Source organism: Mesocricetus auratus, unplaced genomic scaffold, assembly GCF_017639785.1.
Source record: "Mesocricetus auratus isolate SY011 unplaced genomic scaffold, BCM_Maur_2.0 Super-Scaffold_100691, whole genome shotgun sequence".
NCBI classification, from domain to species: Eukaryota; Metazoa; Chordata; class Mammalia; order Rodentia; family Cricetidae; genus Mesocricetus; species Mesocricetus auratus.
Genome location: NW_024429267.1, coordinates 16931166 through 16956985, shown reverse-complemented (window position 1 = coordinate 16956985; position 25820 = coordinate 16931166). Strand labels below are relative to the sequence as shown.

At 45.4% G+C, this 25820-nt stretch overlaps 1 protein-coding gene and 1 long non-coding RNA gene across 2 annotated transcripts in view; one reads left to right on the top strand and one right to left on the bottom strand.

Moving 5' to 3' along the window:
* Positions 1 to 25820, top strand: part of Lrrc1 (leucine rich repeat containing 1) — a 120024-nt gene that overhangs the window by 47538 nt on the left and 46666 nt on the right. The gene's annotated exons all lie outside the window — the stretch shown is intronic.
* LOC121137680 lies at positions 8606 to 10160 on the bottom strand. Its single transcript, XR_005874991.1, has 2 exons — positions 10002 to 10160; positions 8606 to 9394 (listed from the first exon to the last, which is right to left on the bottom strand). It is a non-coding gene; the product is annotated as an uncharacterized LOC121137680 (long non-coding RNA).

Sequence of the window (25820 nt, the reverse complement as noted above, 5' to 3'; positions counted from 1 at the left end):
TTTCCCCTTATCAAACACTGTACACGGAGTTTCATTTTCCCATGGGGTGTGGTTGGAGTCCTTTCTTTTTTTTTTTTTTTTTTTTTTTTTTTTTTGGGTTTTTTCGAGACAGGGTTTCTCTGTATTGTTTTGGAGGCTATCAGTCCAGCCCGGCCTCGAACTCACAGAGATCCGCCTGCCTCTGCCTCCTGAGTGCTGGGATTAAAGGCGCGCGCCACCAACGCCCGGCTGGTTGGAGTTCTTTCTAAGCATCGCTGCTGTGAGTGGTGTAGTGGCAGCTCCTGTATGGTCCTCTCTAGAGATGGAATTCAGTCTTACAAAGACCTTTACAATTTCCCCGGGCCAGGTCCCAGTGTAGCCGGAATTATCTAGGATAACGTTCATTTCTCTCGCATTACACACCTCTTCTGTGAATCGTAGTTCCGTCTCTTGTCTTTCAGAGACACTGTAGGCCCAGGTACCATATCTGTAAGTGGATCATTGTTACAGTAGTGTAGAAAACGATCCCTCTCTCCTTTGCTCCATTCGATCCCGTTAAGTTGGGAGTTGTCTTTTGGTGGTGGTGCTGTGTTTCATTGACAAATTGTCTTTTATCTTTCATGGAAAGTTACTTCTTACTTTGACGGTACTGGGGAGTAGGTGTAGTTTTAGATCTCCTCGTGCATTACACAACAGAAGTTAGCTCAGATAAAGAGGATTTTACCGTAAGGCTAGAGGCAGAACTGATGCTCCAGTAACTACAGTTGATACCATTTGGGGTTCATAGCCCCTGTCTTACGGCTTCTGTTCTAGATGTTCTCCACTGTCCTTCTCGTTTGGGGCTAGCTTGTGGTCCCCTCTCCCCCAGCATCCACCTGTTAATGACCAGTGTGTGTACCTCTCTGCCTCTGTCCCTGATGTAGTATCTGTTTATCTGTGGGAGGAGTGATTCCTCCCCCCACTTACCCTTTTATGTCAGTCAGCAGCCATAGCTACAAAATGGCTGCCCTGAGGGAGGGGAGCAAAGCAGACTTTTTTTTAAATACACTGGAGTTGGAATGGAATGACTTAGTAGTAACCTGAGTTATTTAAAAAAAAAAAGTTAAAATTCGGTAGAGAAGTGGCGACTATGTGAAATGAAACCGCAGTCACAAAGTCCAAGGAGATAAAAAGCAGTATTGAAATTGGAATTAGGAAGGAGAGATTAAATAGGGACCCAGAGGTACTTGATGAAAGAGGAACAGTGATTAGCTTTGTGTTACCTGTGATGGGAATTTCTGGGGGTTGGTTACTTCCTGGCTCACCAGTTCTCAGGATGGCGGAGAGCTACACGCCTCTTCCCCTTTTTAACCTTCAGCATGTTGACAAACGAAGCTAAGCATGCCTGAAACCTGGGTCAGGGTGTCATGTTTCCTGACCTGGGGATGCTCACGTTGTACCTTTGAAGTTCCTCATTGCTAGCCCCACCCTCTGCAATCGTGGGGACCTTGTGAAGGACCCAGCATTTTTCCATGTTCCCTGAGACTGGTTGAGAAATGCCGAGTGCCTTAAACTGTCCTTAAACTGTCCTGGAAGAGCCTTGCATCATGGGATGGGGGCACAAACCACCACACAAACAGAGAATGGGGCATGGGTGGGTTCAGGGATTTCTTTAAGCTTGTAAAAGCCTGCCAGAGTGACACAGCAAAACCAGGTCACTGTTGCTGTAAGCAACAGGAACAGGGTCTAAGGCCAGACGGGCAGATCTCAGTGTACTTCCTTTCCCTTTTCCTCTTATTTACTATTAATCTTTGGCAGATAAAATCACATCAATATAAATTTCCAAGGCAACTGGAGCAGATAAATAAAAGCCACAAAGCCTCCAGCCTGAGAGGCAGTGTGAGAGCCCACTTCGTACACTTGAGGCATTGTGAGGCTCTGGGGCCGTTGGCTGAGGTCTGTCTAGTCTCTGCTTCTCTGTTGCACTAATTGGAGCTGCCTGCTGCAGACAGGAGCTGATTGTCTGAGTTCCCTGCCCAGCCCCTGGCTTGCAGAAGAGCTAAAACCAGAGCTGGCTCTCTTGAGAGAGCTTTCAATGGTGTCTTCAGTTCCCGAGTCTCTAAAAACCAGTGGTTTGACCGTGGGGGCCAAAGGCGAGGTGATGGTTCACACCACCATTGGATTGCTCCATGTTGAACGGAACATGCAGGGGTTACCTGGAAGTTTTATTAAGTTGAAGATTCTGAAGTGGCAGTTCTGGAGTAGGGCTTGCTCCCAGGGGCTGCCGACCCTGCCAGTGCAGCAGGCAGTAGCATGATTTTAGAACTTACCTCTCAGACTTGCCACAGACTTCCCTTCAGAAGTTTCATGTGATAATGAGCCTAACTTCTCTCTGCCACAGACAACCCTGCACCTCTGTCTGTAAGGCAGGAAGTCTCCGAGATAGTCCTGGTTCAGGACGATATGCTATAGCTGACTTAAACTCACTTTTATTTAGAGTGTCTTTGATTAAATGAAAGATAAGAGAATTTTGTGTTTCTCTCTAAGAAAGTCTGTAAGATTTTTCATACGTTTGTTTCTTGGGCCAAGGAGAATTGCCTGAACCTCCAAACCCTCACCTTGTGATGGGGGAAGTCCTTCTGTGTATATGTTTGTCTTATTGGTTGATAAATAAAGCACTGTTGGCCAATAGGAAAGCAAGATAGGTGGGGCTAGGAGTCGAGGAGGATTCTGGGAAGTGTAGTAAAGAGTAGGAGTCGTCATGTGATCCCAGTAGGAGAGGATGCAAGAACCTGGGGTTTTCAGTAAGATAAGACCTTATAGAAATATATATATATATATATATATATATATATATATATATTAGTAATCATGGGCTAATACTTGAGGCAGAACTAGCCAATGAGAAGCCCTGGGCATTGGCTGACAACATTGTAACTAATCGAGTCTCTGTGTGTTATTTGGGGTTGATGTGGCTCTGGGACCAGGTTGGTGGGAAGAATGCTCGTTATAACCTTGTAGCTTTGTTTTCTGATATTTCAGGCACAAAGTCACGGGAGATAAGGGCCCCTAGGGAAGAGGAGCTTATGGGGCCAGGGCAGTGCATATGGGTGTTCTAAGGGGTGAGGGCTTGCTTGGGGGGGGGTTGGAACAGAGGCTGCTCCCAGAATTTCTGGCTGGAGGTCATGGGTCAGAGTCCTGGGTCTTTCAGCAGTGCTGGATCAGCTTTAGATTGGCTCTTAACTCTGCTGGGGCCGTCTTCTGTGAAGGGATGGAATGAGGCCCTACCTCTTGCACAATACAAGTGAGCACTGAGTTGCATAGTAAACATGCAGGTACCAAAATATATTGAGAGAAGCAGATACTGTTTCTCTCAATGATGAGTAGACTACAGTACATGGGATTGATAATCTGGATGCGATGTTAAAATCTTACATAAACCTGGACAGGTTTATTACGTACAGTCCAGGTATGAGGCATTCACAGTGGTACAGTGCCTGTAGTGGGATGCTGGAACTGTGTGTCTGTTTCCTGCGTCTGCCTGTTCGTAGCTGTCCTAAGGAAATGGCTTCTCATAAAAGAAAAGGTATTGGCCCATAATATGGTCTGCTATCCACAGATCCAGGGCAGACTTTCCTAATGTATCACGCTTCTGGCCTCAGTATTAGTAGATTGAGTTTTATAGTTGACACTGTAATTTGACTTAAATCATTGAGCCCTGCCATTTTCCTTTTAATTTAGTTTCCCCTACAATAGAAGGCCTAGACCTCTGGCACTACTAGAGGTCACTGTTGGTGGAAGTGAAAAGCTGTTAACAGTAAATATTGAATCATGGGGAGAACACTATCCATTTTGCCATTTCATCTATGAGTTGCTGTGTATGAGACCTTATAACACTATATTTATATAATAAGCATTTCATGTTGAAAGTAGCTTTGTATTAGTGATTTAAAACGCTGCTTTTTTGGAAAATAAATACTAAGATTAAAAGGGTAATTTAAAAGAGTAATACGGAACACAGGGAGTATTACAGTTGTGAAGGTGGGGTGGGGATGACCAGGTGGGGGTGTGCTAGTTAGTATTAGCATCCTGAGCCAAAGAGGGCTCACACCTGTTTCACTCATAAGGCAAGTCCTGCCTTGTGACTAGCTAACTAGCAAACATGACTTAACAAGGACTTAGATAGATGTAGGATCTTTCCAGTATAAGTAACAGTACCATGGGTGAGCTGCAGGGGGAGCAGAACCCATCTTCTCCTCTCTTTTGGAGGTTGGACTTGGTTTAATGCTTAGGGTAGGGGATGCTGAAGAAATGCCTGTGGCCTGCAGCTTCTGGCTTCTTTAGCATAAGTTGTAAACAGACTTGAGACCGGCTGAAGTGCCCTTGTCACTTCTGAGTCTGCCCTGAGAAAAGGCCACACACATCTAGAGTACCCATATGTCCTCCTCTTCCTCTTCTTCCTCAGTGACACAGTTCATCTGTTTGGTTTCTCTGTGGTTAGCTACATACATTCACATCAGAAAAGCTGCACGAGTCTGCTTTTACACACACACACACACACACACACACACACACACACACACACACACACACACACACACACACTTCGCCACAGGCAAAGCCATAGTTGTTGATTCCCTGACTGCCTGATTCAGGCCCAGGATTAACACTGTGCATTAGCACATTGCACAGGGGCTGGACCTGGAGAGTTTCCTTGTTCCTGTCACCATTAACCGTGAGAGACACCAGCAAAAGGAAGCACACAGCTGAACTCACTTGGTTGATGCATGGCGGCCCGCTACAGCTTGTCCTTTGCTTTGTAACAAGTGTTTCCATTTCCTCAGTTGAGCCTCTTCTGTCTCTGTTTGTACTTTCTCATGGGTTAATACAGAGAAAATAGGGTTGCCATCTATTAGCTAAAAACAAAGTACTACATACTTAGTTACTGTTCTGTTGCTATAAAGAGGCACCATGGCCAAGGCAACTTCAGCAGAAAGTATTTAATTGGGGGCTTGCTGAGTTTGAGAGGATTAGTCCATGGCATCATGGTGGGGAGGCAGGCAGGCATGGTGCTGGAGCAGTAGCTGAGAGCTTACATCCTGATCTGCAGGTAGCAGGCTGAGCCTGCGGTGAGGCTTTTACAGCCACCCTCAGTGACACACCTCCTCCAGCAAGGCCACACCTCCATGCTTCCTAAACAGTCTCCAACTGAGAACCAAACGTTCAAATATCAACCTCTGCGGGCCATTCTTACTTAAGCCACCACAGCACTTAGCTCCACATTATAGCGGTTATTGTTTAAGTGAAGGTAGAAAGGGATTAGGCTTCTGTGATTAGAAAAATTATATTCCAGGGCTGGAGAGATGACTTAGAGGTTAAGCCACAAGTCCCTTTTTATGAGCACATTTATACTTTTTGCTTAAAGTTTGTTGCCGTCCCTCTGTCGTTTGTTTTTGTTCCTGTCTGGAAGGTTCTCTCTAGAGTACCTAACTTACCCGTGCTGTATACCCAAACGTAGGGATGGAAAAGTAGACTTCTCCTAATGTGGCTCCTGTCTCATTATCAGCAAAAAATAACAGTATATTTATATAGCATTCTTTTTTATAAATTAGCAAGTCCATAATAACTGAAAACAACACCTCTGAGTATATACATTTTAGGAGAAGTTCTTTATTTAGTTATGGCTTTTAAAAAGTTTTCTCCACTTTTCAATGGCATTTCATCTTCCTTCCTCTGCCCACCCATGAGTGTTCCTGAGTCTCTACATCCTAAGTTGCTAATTGGTCCCTCTGCCCCAATAGTGATGGGTTTATATCCAGCAGGCTGTTGCAGAAGACAGAACTAACCACAGTGCTTTCTTGTGGAATCAATTCACATTGGACTGTGGGATTTTAAGACCATTCAGGAGATTGCTGTATTGGCACTACTGCTTACAGCCCTGAAAGTAACTGGGGGGGGGGGGGAGCAGGGCCCACACTGCTTGCTTTACCTTGAATTTGAGGTCATCCATTTTGTCATGTGAATCTGGCTTGAGGCAAGTGGCACTGAGCCGTGGGGCAGTTGAAAGGCCACCTCTTTATGGATAGTGTAAGCCACTCACCCTCCCTGTTGCATAGCCTGTCAAGCTAGAAAAGACAACTCTGGGAAAGAAACAAAGGATCTTAGAGAGAAAGTCTTGGAATGACAAGCATTAATTACCAAGAGCTGTGACTTGTGGAGTGATGGTTTGATTTTAAGTTACTGGTGTGAGTTCTGAATAAGCTTTCGGTCCAGTAAACATATCTGTTCAAAGCCAGTAATGAAAGTGACAATGGATTCCTTCTGAAAAACAAAACAGCAATAGACCACAGTGCATTAAAAATGGTTTGAGTTAGTTATAGTTCTTGTTTTTGTGTATGTTCATATGTGTTTGTGTAGGTTATGTGCATGTGTGTTCAACTGTATGGGATGTGCGTGGGGGGTGCGGATTGTTGGTGGCTGGCCTCTCCAATTGCTTCCATTGTGTTTTCCAAAGTAGGGTCTTTCACCGATCTGGTACTCAGTAGTTAAGCTATATTGAGTGGAGAGTGAACCCCAGAGATTGTCTTGGCTCTGCTTCCCCAGCCCCAGGATTACTAAGGGTGTGTTTCTGCACCTGACTTTCCTTTTGTAGCATAGGTGTTGGGATTTAATGCATAACTTCATGCTTGTGTGTGTGGCAAGGTCTTTTCTTTTGGGGTTCATCTCTTTACCCCCTTAATTATGTTTTCCTTGTTGAATACTTACTAGGTGTAAGGTTTTATGTTAAGGTTCTCTGTCATTGGCCGGGCGGTGGTGGCGCACGCCTTTAATCCCAGCACTCGGGAGGCAGAGGCAAGCGGATCTCTGTGAGTTCGAGGCCAGGCTGGACCGACAGCCTCCAAAACAATACAGAGAAACCCTGTCTCGTAAAAACAAAACAAAAAAAAAAAGGTTCTCTGTCATTTAGAGGGAAGTCCACAAGTGCTACAGATAAAAAACTACAAATAAATGACATTTGTCTTACCATTGACAATATTAATACTCATACAGGCGTGGGAATAATATGCAACAAGAGGTAAAAATACACAGGTAATTGATTTCTGTGTTGCAAGGAACTGCGCTAGGTGAAGTAACAAGCCCTCGGTGGTCAGTGTAGACCCGTTATTTAAAAAATGTTGGTGTTTCAACAAAACAGGGCCATTTTATTACTGCTGGATTTTCAGCATATTGTGAGAAGATAGTAAGGGGGGGGTGATAGTGAGTGCTTCTGCAGCACACAGCTTCTGAGATCCAGGCTCCTCCTTGTGGTGTCCCCTTGTCATCCAAGGTCTCCAAGGTCCTTATAGGAGATATGTATGGGCTGCTTGGTTGCAAGGTGCTGGGAAATGGCAAATAGCCAGAACAAAAAGAGGAAAGCATGGCTCACCTGCAAACCTGGTGTTTCGCAGATGGTGACAGATGTGGGGATCAAGTCATGCAGTCAGGAAACACTGAGAAGCCCATGGTCTGCTCCCTCAGGAAACGGGAGGTCCAGGAAAAGTAGTGATGAAATTCCTCTCTGAATTATGAATTGGGGAGTGTAGTTGGCTCTACCAAGTATGTATTTTTAAATGTTTGTCTCACCTAGAAACATCCTCATGCGCACACCCAGAAATAATGTTTAATTTGGCACACTGTGCAGCAGTCAAGCTAATTCCGTAAACTTAATCACACCTAGTAAACACACATGAAAACAGTCACATATACATGTTTCTGCGGTAATGTTACTGCCTTCCAGCAGTGAGCCCCCCTACATTTGTAGGAAATACTGATGCACCCCAGAACAGAACATGGTTGTGTTCCTTCCCAAATCTGCAGAAAGTACATACACACAGGAACAGGCCAAGATCATTGGTGACCACTGCTAAGCCAGTAGACAGCAAATAGCCTGTGCTAATGTGTGTGATATCTAACTTGAAATTTGAAACTTACTATAGAGTTTAAAAGTTGGAGTTTTACTTTGGGGGGATCTTTGAAGCACTTGCTTTAGGATGACACAAGGTCATTAAGGGATGGCTCCTTAACAGATTGCTTTGACCTCGCTGAGTCCTTGTTTGCTTCATGGGTAAAGGAAGATTTAGACATTTAGATGAGCAAGGAGGCTGCATGCAGCACTTAGCACCTTGTACGGAGGACTGCAGTTAGGTGCTGCAGTTAGTCCTGTGCTCTTTCCTTTTGGACATGAAAATCTGAGTTAGGACTGAGGGTCAGAATGAAGCAGTAGGATGAGGACCCAGCAGAGGTGCAGCCACAGGAGGTGTGTGACCAGTGCCCTGCACTGCCATGCGTCAGTCCTGTGACTTGTGGGTACCGTTGTCTCAGGATGGGTAAGGAAACTGAGGTCTGAAGATGTGAGGTGCCCCAAATCACTCCTCAGTAGTGGCGGAACTGACATAAAGCACCGTGGAAGAGTGGCACTCACCATTGCTTTTTGAGAATATTGAAGATAATAAAGATAAGACTAATAGTTCCATTTCTTTTAGAGAAGCGAGCTTGTCAGCTATATGAACTAACGATGTCTGAGTTTGAAGATGGAAATAGGAAAAGGTTATTCGAAGGTAGTTTCTTAGTTTGTTCCCAGCCCTATAACAAATTGCCATAGACTGAGTAATTTACAAACAACTGAAGTTTAATGTTAGTAATTCAGAAGCTGAGAAGTTCAGGACCAAAGTAGATGCGGTATTTGGTAGGGATGTGCTCCTGTCTGATTTGAGGATGGCATCTTGTTGCTATGCCCCTTGACAGAAGGGACAAGGGGATTGGCTGCAGCTTCTTTTATAAGGTAATGAACTCTTGTTCTAAGCTTGTTCACTTCCCAAATGCTCTACTTAATTCAGTCACATTGACTGTTAGGATCCATGTAGGGACACCAGTAGTGGATGACAACATGTTGTTTGTGACCATCTTATGGCCAACAATAGGCTGTCATCCAGTGAGGAAAGACGATAAAATATTTCTGAGGTGGTGTTGTGTTCTCTTGGCAAGACATCTGTGTATTCAAGAAGAGAACTCAAAACCTACACGGTTTATGCGTTTAAAGGAAAGATCAGACAGCAGTGACTGTCCCTTGGAAGCAGGCGGCTTTCCCCTTGGTTTTGTGCAGCTCTGGTTGCTGCTGACTAGGTCAGCCCATGCCCTTTCCCATGGGTGTGGCTGCTCACTATTAGGGGAGTTGAGATTCCTGCCGTCGATGCTGAGAAGGGTGGTGAGTGGTCAGGATGACATCAGCACTCAGAGTGGTCGCTTGGCTGCATGTATGTTTTTCTGGGCTCTGAGCTTAGTGCCACGGTTCATCTCATCGGTGGTTTCTGTGCAAAGCTCTGCTCCAAGCAGACAGAGTTTTCCTTGATGAAGTTTTCTTTGTAACTCGGAGCAGCAGTCTGCAGGTTTCCTTACCCTGAAAGGAACAAGAAAGAGAAGCCCAAGATGGTCAGAGCAGTGAAGGGTGAGGATCGCCATTGTTTGTTTCAGATATTTTAGGCTGTTAAGGAGAACAGCAATAGACATAAAGAACCAGTTCAGTAAAATAAAAGAGAACTGTGTACATCCTCCTTGTTGGCAGATTTACTTGCATTAATTATGTACCAGTGTGAGATGGAGTCCTTGACATGCATTTTCTCATTCAGTCCTTAACGCATCTCCCTAGCCTCAGCCTGCATCTTCTTTCTAGAGAGGCCAAGGCTAAGCCCAGGTTAAAAGCCATCTTGAGTTGTGTGATTTAGGAGTAGAACTGGTCTAGGTGTCCTAGTTGTAAAATTACAATTCTGTTTCCCCAGTACAAAAACTTACATCTCTTTACCCAGAAATAACTATCACTAGTATTTTTGATATTTTCCTTTTTATTACTTGTTACCCAATAGTAGGCCTCATTCATCAATCGTTACTTCTGTATTGCTTTTATTTACTTAATATAGGCTGTGAGCATTTCTGTTGCCATCTTTGGTACTTACTGAGATTAGTGAAACTCAACCATTTTTATCTTTCGGGAGGAAATATGAACAGACCTGTAGCTTTAACACCAGTGGGAAAGCTCTAACTGTGAAGGTAAGGCTGGCGTGCTGTGGCTGACACACGCAAGAGGGCATTTCCAGAAGAACATCGTGTAAAAGCCAACCAGACCGGGTGGAGCAAGATGAAGGAACAGCTTAATCTATTGGTCCCCGGTTCCACCCTTGCTGAAACCCATCAGAGAGCCACACTCAGCCACAGCTATGAAGTCACAAAGACCTATAAGGACACAGGGCAGGAGCAGACCAGGGATAAATGTGTGATCCTCTAAAGGGCTGTGAAGCAACTGGTTCTCTATTTACACACTGCGTACTGTCGGTAGAGTGTTTGTTGAAAGGGCCATGCACACTGGTAGTTGATGTCTTGAAGTATTTCATTTCACTTTCAACCTTCCTGTAATGGTGTTGCAAAGACTTAAGGACTATGCCTTCCAGATTGCTGGGTGAAGACCAACAATCAAATCTGAGTTAGTCAAACAGGCAAGACTGAGGACAGCTCCCCTGGAATGATGACAGTTAGGCCCCGGGCACTAAGTAGTTGACGGAGACAAAGGAGTATTCCCATCTGTGCACATGAAACTGTGATTAGATTTGGATTAGAAGTTTAGAGGTTATATGAAAATTTGGGGAAAGGAAAATAGGGTATTGGAGCCAGTGAAAGATGATGCTAGAGAGGAAGATGGCAACAGGATCTGAAAGGCTGAAGCCAGGGCCTCTTCCTTACAGCTGTTGGAAGTGGTGCAGTAGAGGAGCCGTGAGCCTGTCTCTCGGACCCAGCAGGGGACCCAGCAGGCCGCCTGCAGTTGTTTAAGGACAGCCTGGATGCAGGAGGATAAGCATCTGTGAGGGAAACCAGACTAAGTGGACCAGCCCTGAGGGCAATTAGTGGCAAACTTGCAGGGTGGGGTGGTGCCTTGAGGGCAAATGACAGCTGATGCCTGAGATAGCCTCCTGCTTATCACCTTGAGAAGGATGGATCTTATTTGCAGACTTGCGAAGGCGAGATGTCTTTGTCAGTGGAGATGTTCCAAGGCTGAATGTGAGGATCTGAGATTAAAGGCTATGGTTGGGAAGAGATGATGGACTGAGAATCTTCCACCTTTATTGAGATCTTGAACTCCAGTAGGAATGAAACCACTCTGGGGAGGAGCTGCAGGCATTGGAGGACAGAAGGGCAAGAACACCCTTGTCAAAGAGGAAGAAGAGGGAGGGAGGCCCTCGTGACTCTGGGAAGATCTCGGTGGGGAATTGGCCAGCAGTGCTGACTAGCGGTGTTGGAGGTGTTGGAAAGGTCAGACCAGAACGACAGAACAGTTGTTCACACCAGGGTGTACTGTAGAGACACAGCCAACACTTGCAGACTGCACTGTTGTCTGTTGTCACGGACGAATTTGTCCTGCACAGCCTGTGGAAGGACAGAACCCTGGGTTGCTCCATCATTAAAGGGCTCCTGAAACACAGCCCAGAAAGCAAACCAGGCAGGAAGAAATAAATGGGAGCTCAGGGAGCTAACCTGGGCACCCGAGGCAGGTCTGAGGAAAAAAATAGGAGGGGATAGTCAGAACGTGTGCATTGAACTTTCCATTGTGCTTGGGAGGTCATCTGTGTCAGCAAAAGGAAACAGTTACGACAGCACTAGCCGTAGTATTTTTTCACACAGTCTTCAGAGATCAGAGGAAGCCTTTGAGATGCATTAGCAGTCTCCATTTCCTAGAGGAAGCAACAGTGATTGCTGTTAGCTGTGGGTCAGCCTGTGCTGATAGATAGGGCGCCGACTCTGGTGGGCGTGTCTTGGACAGCTGTTGCTGATTGAACTGAGGGAGGAATTTCATAACACCCTGCTTGCATCCTGAATGTGCTTGAGCACTATGTGATGTGAGAGTGAGTTATGAATGCATGGCTGTTGCTGCAGTGAGGAAGATCCAGGAGGAAGAGTGTGTGTAACCAGCCAGCCAGTGTTGTCTTTCTGGAGCCTAAACATTGGCTGTGATGGCACCCAGGTGAACTATGATCTTTTTAGGCCTGTTATTTCATATTAGGTCTCAAGGATTCCAGGCCGATGTTCTCTTCTGATCCTTTTAACTGCATTCATCACCTCTCTTGGCAGGTATATTTCATCTGTTGTTTTTTTCTTTCCTTCAGAATTAGAAAAACAATGTGCTTGTTATAAAATGCCAATGGAGGAAATGTCCTCCATTGTGGCTGAGGTTGTCTGTTGGATATCTCACTCTATTGGCTAATTTTACTTATTATTCTTTCTGCAGACAGTATTCTCCTAATATTGCCCAAGTGGGGCTTGACTCTTGGATTCAAGAAGTTCTCCTCTCCAAGTCTTCCAAATAGCTGTGGCTACAGGTGCATGCATGTACCATGCCTTGCTTTATTTGATTCATTTATTACTCTCTTCACTGCTGAGATCATAGTGGGCGAATCTTGAACCTTTTTAATTGCTGCCACACGGTCCAGCATTAACTGTCAACTCCTGGTCTGGATGAGTGAACGAGGACAAAGGGTTTGGGTGATCTTCAGAGCTTTGTCCTTTGTGCCACTGTTTTCATCCCTTCCGTTGTATCTCTAGAGAGATCAGAGCAGAGAGCATCATGTGTGTTGGCTTTAACTGTAGGCCTGCTTATTATATAGATGGTGTCAGGAAGTAAGGCAGGAGACCTGTAGACTTTTAATACAGCCTATACTAGACAGTTCATACAAAGGGTTGATCTAGTCAGAAACTGGTAGGTGAGTGGTGGAGGACAGGTTAGAACAGGACGATCATACATCTCTGATATTTACAGTGCAGTATATGTTATTCTAGAGGGTGTTGGGATGTCTACATTAAGTTCAGAGAGCCTAGAAACTCACTGCTACTCTGCATGTCAGGCCCTGGGTGTGGTCACAGCACAGCAGAGGAAGAGTCCTGACCAGGAGCAGACACGATGTCACATCTTCTCAGAGATGTGCAAGCTGCCTTGGCCTGTCGGTTTGAAAGGGTAGATGGAGAAAAACACCTCAGAAGTCCCCCACCGGCATCAGGCCAGAGAGAACACTGTTTTCAAGGGTGGCAATGGCAGCTAGGATTCTTTCTAAAAAAGTTAACTTCGGATTGCGGTCTGCCTTCCTTCACTTGGAGCAGTTGTCTCTGCAGATGTGCTCTGAGACCACCTACATAGAATCCTTGCTAAAATTCCATAATTCCATCTCAGCCAAGTCAGAATTTCTGAAGCCAGATACCAAAGTTTGTATTCAAAATCCATGAACATTAAATTAAAATTGGGAGCCAGTCACTATAACTTGGACAGTTCTTGATTGGGTCCAGATGCGAAGTAGTGTTTAAGCCAAAAGGATACTACAATCCTACATTTCTGGTCTTCATCTAAGTCTGAAATAATTTACATATGGATATATTAACTATTCCTAATTTGAAAATCTGAAATTAGAAATACTCAAAAATCTGAAACATTGAGTGCCCAAGTGAATTATGGCTATAGAGGTTTTGAATTGGTATGCTGGCTGATTTTATGTTAACTTGACAAAAGCTAGAGTCATTCAAGAAGAGGGAACCTTAACTGAGAAAATGTTTCCACCAGACTAGCCTGTGGACAAAATCATAGGGCATTTTCTTGATTGACAATTGAAGTGGGAGGGCCCAGTTCACTGTGGGCAGTACTGCCCAATGGCAGGTGGTCCTGAGTAATGCAAGAAAGTGGGCTGAACAAGCCATGAGGGTTAAGCCAGGAAAGCAGTACCCATCCATGGCCTCTGCTTTAGTCACTACCTCCAGGTTCCTTCTCTTCTCTTGACTTCTCTTCATGATGGGAACTAAGATGACTTCCCTTCATAAAGTAAGATAACATGAGCCCTTCCTGTTGCACGAATTTTGCACGAATTCTAATTGTTCTTAATAATAAAACCTCAGAGTCAGATATTGGGGTTAATGCTGAAGATCAGAGAAGCAAAGCGGCCAGCCACTAGAGCGTTCTACCTCTGCCAATGCTTGGACCAAAGGGGCGATCCTTTCCTCAGCCTGCATCCTCAGACTTCTTAGGCTGTACTGTTCCTCAGACTGCACTGCTCCTCAGACTGCATCTCTCTCTTGTCTCCTCCCTCCTTATATTCCTCTCTCTGCCCAGCCATATCACTCCTGTCTCCACCCCCTTAGTGCTGGGATTAAAGGCATGTGTGATCCCAACTGCTGGGATCACCTTTGTATGAGCTCTGTTTCTCTTTTAGACAGATTCAATCTTGTGTAGCCCAGGGTGGCCTTGAACTAACAGAGATCAATCTTCCTCTGTCTCCTGAGTCTTGGGATTAAATGTGTCTACTACCACTGCCTGACCTCTATGTCTAACTAGTGTGGCTAGCTTTGCACTCTGACCTTCATGCAACTTTTATTTGTTTGCTCAAAAACAAAATAGCGTTTTATTATAGCATCAGAAACTCATAAGGCACCTAGCAATTTCTATGTGCAAGTGTCCTAAAATAAAAAAAAAACATCCAAAATCTAAAATACTTTTGGTTTTAGGCATTTCAGACAAGCACAGAACAGTAATCTTGCCCAATTCAGAAATCAAATGTCTGTTACAATGATTTGGTTACCATTCAGCAAAAGCAAGCATTTCACATTCTCCCTTTCTTCCTCCCCTTTCACTGGAAATTTGGAGGATGGTACCTGTGAGGATTGTTTTAAGGGGATGGAAGTTGACCCAACATCCTGTAATACAGCATCTTCAGGATGTGATTTAGTTGAAATGCACTACATAGTTTGTTTTGATTCTCAGTCTTGAATTTTTTTTTGTAAATTACAGAGAAAACACTAGTTTTACAAGGTGTATTTCATAACATTCATCCAGTGCTATCATCAGGAGAGAGGGAAGGAGGGAGGGAGGGAAGGAGGAAGGAAGGAGGGAAGGAGGAAGGAAGGAGGGAAGGAAGAAAGGAGAGTGCCATGTAATGGATGGTTGAAGAGACAGTGCCAGTTTCAGTGGGTGAGTTCTGTTGTGTGTCTTGAGGAAGTTAAACACTCTTTTGAGTATCTTTTCATCTGTCGGTTGACAACTTGTAATTTGAAAGCTTTTTATAGTATTCCTTTGAGTAATGTAAACATGTTTTGAATTTCTTCTGAGTGCTCTTTTTTTTTGTACTCCACTTTCTTCCTTATCTTTTAAGGCTTAATTTAGAAAAAAAAGTTATTTTGTATTGGAGGTAGAGAAATTTTAAAAAAAATAATTTCTAGGGCTGGAAAGATGGCTTCGTAGTTAAGAATGGACCGCTCTGGCAGACAACCCATGTTCCATTCTCAGGACCCACGTTGGGCATCTCGAGACCACCTGCAACTCCAGCTCTACGGGATCTGATGCCTTCGAGGAAGAGGTTGCATGAGAACCATACAGATCCTCTCCTCCATCTTCCACCTCCATCTTCCATCCCTGTCCTCATCCCTAACCACCTACAGGACAGCTTTCTTGCCCTTGGTCTTTCTTCCATCCTGGGCAGTCTAAGCAGACCTTCAGCACAGACTGTTAGAGTCGATTCTATGAGGGTAGGAGGGAATCCCTTTGCTGGGAGGTAGAATTGGTCATGGGAGTAACTGTGCAGTACCAGGCTAAGCTGCCCCGCTCCTCAGTCAGTCGTGATCTGAGTCTAGCTGTGCATTGGAGTCAAGTGAGGTGGAGTGTGTTTGCTTTGCTTGCTTGTTTGAGGTAGTGCCCAGGCCCACCCTAGGCTGACCTTTTGAATTCTTGGGTGATGGTGGCCCCAGACATTCTGAGTTGCTAGGGCTGAGAACCACTAAAGGTAGATGTCCCATTATTTTTAAGAGGTATCTGTAAGACCTCCATTTATGTCCAGTTGCCCAGTATTTTTCTAAGACATCCGTAAAGACCCCCCCCTTCCAATTTCATCTCCTTCCTGCCCTCTGCAGATTCTTACTCTGTAGTTCACATTCTCCTCACCGGGTGTTTAGTCTGTGTCTGAAGATGGTCAACCCCTCGCTGTAATGATACTCAGTTCATAAAGTAGGGATGTGCTCCGGAAAAGACCAGTGAAACAGTTGAGAGTCAGTGTCCTGACTAGTCTATGTGGGCTAAATGGGTTCTGTGTACACATGTGCAGAGCTGTGTTCACTCTTGACCTTGCACTCTTACCTACTCTGTGTGTATTACCCAAGGAGTGACTCACGTCGCCTGTGATTGCGTCTCAGCTGACAGTGTGTATAGTGGCGTGGCAGGTAAACACAGCTTAGTGGGGTGTAACCTAACTGGAAGGGAAAGAGATACTCTAACAGAGAGCACGGAACTGGCAGCATGAGATTAGTCAGAGGAGTAGGCACTGCAGGGGTGTGGGGGGAGTGGACACTGCAGGGGTGTGGGGGGAGTGGACACTGCAGGGGTGTGGGGGGAGTGGACACTGCAGGGGTGTGGGGGAGTGGACACTGCAGGGTTGGGGGAGTGGACACTGCAGGGGTATGGGGAGTGAGCCACCGCAGGGGTGTGGGGAGTGGACACTGCAGGGGTGTGGGGGGAGTGGACACTGCAAGGGTGTGGGGAGTGGACACTGCAGGGGCGTGGGGGGAGTGGACACTGCAGGGGTGTGGGGAGTGGACACTGCAGGGGTGTGGGGAGTGGACACTGCAGGGGTGGGGGAGTGGGCCACTGCAGGAGTGTGGGGGAGTGGACACTGCAGGGGTGTGGGGAGTGGACATTGCAGGGGTGTGGGGAGTGGACACTGCAGGGGTGGGGGGAGTGGACACTGCAAGGGTGTGGGGAGTGGACACTGCAGGGGTGTGGGGGGAGTGGACACTGCAGGGGTGTGGGGAGTGGGCCACTGCAGGGGTGTGGGGAGTGGACACTGCAGGGGTGTGGGGAGTGGACACTGCAGGGGTGTGGGGAGTGGACACTGCAGGGGTGTGGGGAGTGGACACTGCAGGGGTGTGGGGAGTGGACACTGCAGGGGTGTGGGGGAGTGGACACTGCAGGGGTGTGGGGAGTGGACACTGCAGGGGTGTGGGGGAGTGGACACTGCAGGGGTGTGGGGAGTGGACACTGCAAGGGTGGGGGAGTAGACACTGCAGGGGTGTGGGGAGTGGACACTGCAGGGGTGTGGGGGGAGTGGACACTGCAGGGGTGTGGGGAGTGGACACTGCAAGGGTGGGGAGAGTAGACACTGCAGGGGTGTGGGGAGTGGACACTGCAAGGGTGGGGGGAGTAGACACTGCAGGGGTGTGGGGAGTGGACACTGCAGTGGTGTGGGGAGTGGACACTGCAGGGGTGTGGGGAGTGGACACTGCAAGGGTGGGGGAGTAGACACTGCAGGGGTGTGGGGAGTGGACACTGCAGGGGTGTGGGGAGTGGACACTGCAAGGGTGGGGAGAGTAGACACTGCAGGGGTGTGGGGAGTGGACACTGCAAGGGTGGGGGGAGTAGACACTGCAGGGGTGTGGGGAGTGGACACTGCAGGGGTGTGGGGAGTGGACACTGCAGGGGTGTGGGGAGTGGACACTGCAGGGGTGTGGGGGGAGTGGACACTGCAGGGGTGTGGGGGGAGTGGACACTGCAGGGGTGTGGGGAGTGGACACTGCAGGGGTGTGGGGGGAGTGGACACTGCAGGGGTGGGGGGAGTGGACACTGCAGGGGTGTGGGGAGTGGGCCACAGCAAGAGTGCAGTCAGGTGGAAAAGGTTTTGTGGTCTAGGGATGAGGGGAAGTTGGGGTAGGGGTGTGGAGTTAGACTTTCTGGGTCAATTATGTATCCATTAGACTTCTTTAGAGAGTTTGGTATATAAGTACCGGTGACTATATTTAGCCCTATGAAATAAGAATAATTTCAAAGAGCTGTAATTGTGGGTGAAAAGGGAAGATCCTGATGAATAAAGCTTTCTTTTTTGGTATTCAGTGATACTTTCTTGATGTATAAATAACTTCTAATCAAAATTGCTTATGACTATATATTTGAACATAACTGATTTTAGAAAGAAGTAAAATGAGTGGCTCATGGCCACATTTCTTTCCTTTCTGTTGTTTTGTATGAAATCTAGTACTTAACATTGTCTTTATGAAACAAGACCTTGTACCTCCAGACATGTTTAAGTCAACTCTGGGGAAGAAAAATCCGAGCTGTAACAGTTGTTGCTAGAATTCTTAGTTGGAACTTTTTTTTTTGAGACACAGGCTTCCTTGTGTCGTAGGTTGGCCTTGAATTCACCATGTAGCCAGGGCTGACCTTGGGCTCTTGAGTTCCTGGCCCAGTCTCTCCAGTGTTGAGGTTATAGCGGTGTGCCGCCACACCTAGCAGGGCCTTTTAACAAGACTTATGCAAAATAACATTTATGAAGGGCCCTTGTCTGTGTGCCATGTGAGGCCTGAGCCCGGCAGCCTCCTTGTGCACGGAAATGGATACCCAGAACTGGGCCTTTGTGTACAAGGCTGGCTGCCTGCTGGGTGTCTGAAGTACTCGGGATAATGTGATAAATGGAAACATTTGAAGAAATTCTGCTTTTAGCTTCCCCCTCTTATTACCAGAACAGCTGTGACAGCAAAAGGGAGCCTGGGAGAGCACATTCATATTTAGTCTTGTTTGACAATCCCGGATATTTTTAAACAGGATTGAGTCAGACAGCCTACAGCACAACATTCAAATTGTCTTAATCAGCCAGCCTGTTTGGCACACAAGGACCTTGTTTTATTCTAGTAGTAAATAATTCTAAATGAATCAATGTGATGTACTGACTGTCCCCAAGTCACAGTGTTCAATGTGTTACCACAGCCTGTCAGCATCTCCCGCACATGCTTGCTCTCGTCCCTGCTGGCTGCTGTGGTGGTGGTAGAGTCTGAATTCTGTCTTTGGCCAAGGCTTAATTCATGGTTTCTGCATAATAGGACCCCACATTCGGTGCCAGCATGGCCCTCTCTCCCGTCCTCCTTCCACTTGTAGACACGCTGCCCACTCTGCCCAGAAGTGGTCCACGTTGTCAGCTCATTTCCTTCAGATCGTGGGATATTATCGTTTCAATCAGTCACCTATGACTTGGGGGTTCTCATCCCCGGGGCCGCTCTCCATCGATAAGAGTTCTCATGTGCCATCCTTCTGTTCCCCCAGGCCGTCCTCTCTCTCATGTAGGTAGGTTCTGAAGTCTGTATGCTCATGCCCTCTGCTACACTGTGTGGCTACATTCCTGTTGCCTTCTGAGAAAGGGCTTCCCTCTATGCTTAGCTTTTTCAATTAAAAAAAAAATCCAGACCACACTGAAGTGACTTTGCCCTGGACCTTGGTACCTTCCTTGAACAAAAACCCCTTTCTCTCTTTCTAGTTGCCAGGCTTGATGAAGGCATGGTCTATTCCAGGTTCTCAGACTTGGAGATTCAGTACAACTGTGTAGTGTTTTTTTTTTTTCTTTTAATCACAAATTTTGTTTCTGTAGACCATAAAGATGTGCCAGTCGATGCGAACCTGAAAATATCGGAGAAACAAGCCTAGGTCTAGAATTCCCATCGAAGCTTCCTCTTCCCTAGGATTATCATATACTGCACTGGAGATGGGTAGCAGCACACCAGGATGGGAGGTGGCTGAGGGGGGATCGTATGAGTGAGGGGCTCGGTGGGGGTGTGTGTGTGACAATGGCGGAGCCAGCTATGGCAGAACTAAACAGACAGAATGCTTTTTCTGGTTCATCTCACCAGCGATTGCTTTCCTTTCTGTGGCTCTTTGATGTGAACCGAGGGGCAGTAGGACAAGGACACAGAGGTCAGAGGGAAGTCCACAGGGGCAAAGCAGAAGGGGGCAGCAGCCAGGAACCTCCTGCCTCCTACTGAAAGACAGCTTGGGAACCAGAGAACATTGCCTGTTCTCTGAAAGTCGAGTAGTCAGAGGCGCTAAGAATCTGAAAGACTTAGCAATACTCAAGAGACGGAAGTGCAGTTTGCACTGATGCACCTGGCCTTAGGGACCTGGATTGTTTGTGCAGGAGGCAGCCCCATGCTCAGCTCTATAAGGTGTGCAGTACTCTGGAACAGGTGAGCTTGCCTTCACCATCGCCTGTCCTGCCTCTGTCTTAATAATGATCAGGACACAAGTTTCTCTGTGTGAGCTACCATCTCTAATTGGGAAATCTGATACTAGAAACTATTAGTGCCAACATGACTCCCTATGTGGAAAATTCTACTCCCTACTCATGTAACCAGCTTCAGGCGAAACACAGACTGAAAATGCTGCCCCAAATTATATTCAGGTTATGTGTCCATGGGATTTATGGTAGCCTGATGAGCAGTATTGTAGGGGTGAGCCCACAATACTGTCCACGCCCCAGCTGACGAGGAAATGACTGTAATGGAAAACAAATATTTCTATTAACAGGAGAAAGCACTTACACACAAGCTAGGAAGATGAGAAGCGTGGCCGGCTTCTGAGAGAGGGCTTCTGCTTTTCCTTTCCTTTATTACCACCGGCGTGGACAGTATTGTGGGCTCACCCCTGCACAGTATAGTTGGTTTTTGTTTTTTTATTTTTTACTTGGCATTCAACATAGGGTTGCCATCTCTTATTTTGGTAAGAAAGAATGGTCGCCATAATTTAGCAAGATTAAATTGAAGTCTGCCAGTCTGGATATCATTTCAAATTAGTTACAGTCCTCTATAATTAATGAACTCATTCAGCGTCATGATGAGAAAACCTTACCATAGTCTCCTCATTTTTCTTGTTTGGTCAGCAGTGAGTACTGTGTTAGAGACTAGAGTCTGGCTGTTGCTGTTTTATACTTTTCCTCCTCCTCCTCCCCCTCCCCCTCTCCTCCCCTCCTGATCCTCCTCATCCTCCCTCCCCCCCTCCCTCTCCCCCTCCTGATCCTCCTGATCCTCCTCATTGTTAGCTCCTCAGCCTTTGTGGTTTGGCTTCTCTTCACATCACTTTTGAAGATTACAGTATTCCTAGGAACCAGCTTATAGCTACACCTTCTTCCCTGTTGGGTTGCTGACTGAACCATGCTATAGGTGGTGCTGTTTGCTTTCCTGGCTATTCCTCAGTTCCTTTCTCTTCTACCCAGGGGACCCCCAGTTTTAAGTATGTTGCTTCCTTAAAACGGGGGCTCACTCTTGCTTCCTTTGTCTCCCCCACTCTTCACCTGCCCCCATTTCTGCACCAGATAACAACCTGGCAGTATGTTGTGTTTCTCCGTGTACGTTCCTCTGCAGCCTGTAATCCCTGCAGTGTGTCTGGAGTGTTTCAAATGAGGCTCTGCAGATCTTCAATGGGACCTTTGTGTCTTCTTGCAGAGGGACTGATGCAAAGCTCTGCTTTTCCAGATGCCAGTGGAATGATCTTGGACCATTTATTTGTTGCTTCTGTGTCTGTAAATAGGTCTGCTCCTGTCCATTTCAGTATTTGTTACACAGAGTAAGAAGTGTCAGTGAGCAATTAGTTTATTCATCAAAATGCAATGTGCTGTGATACACAAAGTAGGCTGCCCTCAGTCCTCCGCAAAAGGAAGGGCTCTGAGTTCTGAAGCCAGAACTGACATATGCTTAGGACAGGGCCACATAGCCTCACTTGGCTTCATTCCTTGACATCTGTAAAATGGTGGATTGGTACCTGAACATCAAGAGAGGGTCTACCTTGATAATTTTGGGACATGGTGACCTACTTAGTATTCTTTATAGGAACATATAAAATAAGCTTTTGCATTGCTTTTGGACTGAGATGGGATAGAATCTCAGTCTGTGTTAAAAATGGATTTCTTGAAGGGCAGAGAATGTCCCTTGAAGTCATGTCTAAAGTTCTGGTTATCTGTTGTGAAGGCTCTGTGCCTATGTGAGTAGCCTCTGGCAAATAATGTCAGGCTGGTGGTCTGCCTGCTTTGCGGACAGAGCTCAGCTCTGATGTGAGTCTCCTTACACATGCCACAGAAATTGTTCTGCTGATAAACTGTGGATTTGGTATGTTGCTCCCAAGACAGCTAAAACCCATTAGTCAAAAGCAGTTCAGACTCAAGAGATGATGATAGCTTGCAGTGGATCTGAATTAAAGGTTATCTCAACATTGTAGGGAAATGAGAAATAAAAATAACAAAATCTGATACTTATAAAATGCCAGAGAGAGATTTTGTTTTTTTTATTTTTGACTGTAAATGGACATAGATAATATGAACTATTAAAAAGTAAGATTAAATTTTTTTGTTTTACTTTTATAGTACTGGAAAGTAGAAGTTTTGGGTTATGTAACTCAAAGAGTTGATAAAAATATTAATGCTAAGTATTGGTTTACTAAGAATATAATAATACTAAATGTCTCAAGCTTTCTATGTAAATACATGCTTACTCTGGGTTTAGTCATTACTGCTTCTCAAGTAATTAGAACAATAGCAAAAACTGGTGTGTTCTTGTTAATGGCCTCTCTTTTCTTCAGTCTGTCTCCCTGTTTCCTTACGTTAATGGATGGAGATGTGACTGCTTGTTACAGACAAGGGATCTCTATGTGCTGCAAATTCATGGTGAACGTCATGCTGATCCAATTTCAAGGGTCCTTTCTAGTGCTTTCTCCAGATCATCCACTGGGATTCTGTGCTATCCCCATAGTCAACATTTCCTTATCTCTTTAAGTCAAGTGTCATGTTCATTCCTGGGCTTGTCCTCTGTGCCTATTGGTTCAAAACTGCAGGGCCTTTCTTTATCTACTTCCTCATTACTTTCTCAGGTTTCTACGGCGTTTACACCATGATCTGCCAGCATTGTTTAAGAAGTGTCTGTGATGTCCATTTTACTGAGAAGGAAATTGAGGTACAGACATGTTAATAGTCTGTCAGCAGACACACGGGCTTAATAGACACAGAAAATCACAGCAGATAATACATTTAGGAGGATGTGTAGTTGTCTAGATGATGGGAGCCAAGCCAGGTAGATGATAGTAATAGTGAACAAGAAAACAGAACGATTTATAGAACGTTAAGAAGATCTAGAGATTGGATGTATCTAAAAGGAAGGGTAGTAAAATTTGTATGATAGTGGGTTTTTTTTGTTTTGTTTTGTTTTTTTAATGAGGTCAGGCTAGGCCTGTCTAGCAAAGTGATTATTTCCTTATATTTTGGTCTTAAACCTCACATTTGTTCCTTAAGAACATTTGGGAACCAGCTAATGGTGATTTTAGCTGGAATAACCTGTAAACTTTACAGTACCCCTTGTAGGAAAAGCATTATTCCTACTGGTAAGAGGTGATACTTAACCCCTTGGGATGCTTTGTGACTCGGGGAAAGAGCAGTGAGTCTCTTAGAGGCACAGTCACGGTAGGACCTCACCCATCCATTCTAAGAAGTCAGTGTGTTCTCTCCTCTTACGGGGCTTTGTTAAGGTCCGCTGATGGACTGTCACTAAAGAGTTACTTGGGTAATACAACAGCAGATCTTACAACGTCGTAACTGAGGTCGGGGAACCCCAAACTTTAACAGCTTTATTTTAAAGCCCTCTTTAAGTTACAATCATGTTGTGGGATATTATTTTAAGATGTGTTACATTTGTTTATGCTCTGGAACATTTGCAAAGATGTGTTGCATTGTTTTATATTGCATTTGTTTAACGCTGTGAAGCTGTGATTCTTTGCCTGTTTAAAACACCTGATGGTCTAATAAAGAGCTGAAGAGCCAATAGTGAGGCTGGAGAAAGGATAAGCAAGGCTGGCAGGCAGAGAGAATAAATAGGAGGAAAATCTGGGAGGAAATAAAAGGAACAAGAGAACAAGGCGAGGAGGACAGTAGGGGCCAGCCAGCCACTGAGTAAGAGTTCAAAGTAAGATATATAGACGTAAGAAAAGGAAAAGGCCTAGAGGCAAAAGGTAGTGTGTGTTGTGTGGTGGAGGGGGTTAATTTAAGTTAAGAAAAGCTGCAAGAAACCAGCCAAGATAAGGCCGGACATTTATAAGTGATAATAGGGCTCTCCCTGTGTGATTTATTTGGGAGGTGGGTAGCAAGTCCCCAAAAGACCAAAGAGTAAACCAACAATACATTCATACCATTCTTGTCTGAAACTCATAGTTTAGAGAACAGATATTTAAAGGTCAAGATTGGCATGTGCAGGCAATGGAAGGAAATAGCTTTTGGGTTTTATATCCCATCTCCTACTTTATATATTCCCAAAGTTTAACCTGGAGTAGTACTGCCTTCCTCTAACCCAGACCTAGTGTAGGCTGCTTTTGTCTGGACTTGCCCAGCACTGGCCTCTGTTATCTTGGGATCCTGAATTACAAACTGTCACTTTGCAGAATTGTTGGGATTCACATGATCCTTGCTAGCCATCTTTTCAAGCCTCAATGATCCAAATTGAATTAAAGTTTGCTTCCTGAGGCATGGATTTTTTTTTTTCCTTCAGAGGTTACTTTTTTCATTGATAGAAAGAACATCAGGCCTTGATAGAATTTCTCTTTTGATGTGTGGCTGGTCTGACTCCGGGGCAGTTACAAGGCACCTCTTTTCCCAGATGCAGTGTAGTGGCAGGGAGGGCTGTTGTGGTCCAGGCTGATGGACACTTCTCACACCAGGACAGGCCTACAGCTGTCTAGGTTACCTAAGCAGCAGTGCCAATCACGTGATAGGTTTGTGTGGTTTTGGCCCCTTTGTCAGCTTTAAATTAGAAGCCATTGCTTGTACAAAGCAATGGGTTTCATTCCATTTCTATATGTGTACCTAATGTACGCTGGTCATATCCACCTTCTCCTTTCTGCCCTCCTTTCCCCCTTCCACACCCTCCACACTTGTCACTCCCCGTCCCCTCACCTTTTTCTTGTTATTTGAGGCAGGGTTTCATTATATCTCCCAGATATCTTGAACCTTGCCATGCAGTTCAGGCTTGTGATCTTCCATTGTAGCCTCCCAGATGCTGGGGTTACAGGCCTGGTCATCACCCCTGTCACCCCCATGCCCTTTTTTCTATAAGTTCCATGAAAGAGAGAGCAGCTGTGGCATTGTCTTTGTGATGGTGCCTTAGGTTGTTTATGTGAATATTAGTTCATCTATTTTCCTACAAATAGCATAATTTTGTTCCTTATGGCAGAATAAAACTACAAAGTGAATATAGACTGCATTTTCCCCCATATGTATTGGTAGGCATGTAGGCTGCTTATATGATTTGGCTATTATAAAGAGTGCTACAGTAAATACGGAAAGGTGTCTCTATAGTGTACTGAGTTTGACTCCTTGGGTATGTACCCAAGCACTAGATAGCTGGGTACTATGGTAGCTCTGTATGTAGTATTTTGAGGAACCACTCTTCTGATTTTATAGTGACTAGGTTCATTTACATCCCTGCCAACTATAGACTGAAGTTTCTGTCCCTCCTGGTCCCACAGCTGTTTAGTCCCAAATAAACACACAGAGGCTTTTATTAATTATAAACTGTTTGGCTGACAGCTCAGGCTTCTTATTGGCTAGCTCTCCTTTAATTATTAACCCATTTATATTAATCTGTGTATCTCCATGTGGTCTTGGGTTACCAGAGATGCCTGAACCTCTTTCTTCCCTGGCAGCTACATGGTGTCTCCCTTGAGACTCCTCCCTCCCTCTTCCCAGCCTTCTCCTAGTCTGGTAGCCCTACCTATACTTCCTGCCTGGTATATCCTGCCTGTCCATTGGTCAAAACAGCTTTATTCATCAGCCAATAAAGGAAACATATATTCACAACATACAAAAGAACATCCACCATCATCCAGCAGTGTATTGGAGCCTCCACCCCATCTTCACCAACAGTTTTTTTTAATTTTCCTTGATGGCATGAGATGGAATTTTAAGTGTTGTTTTCATATACATTTTCCTGATGGCTAAGGATGTTAAGCATTGTATTTATTGGAAGTT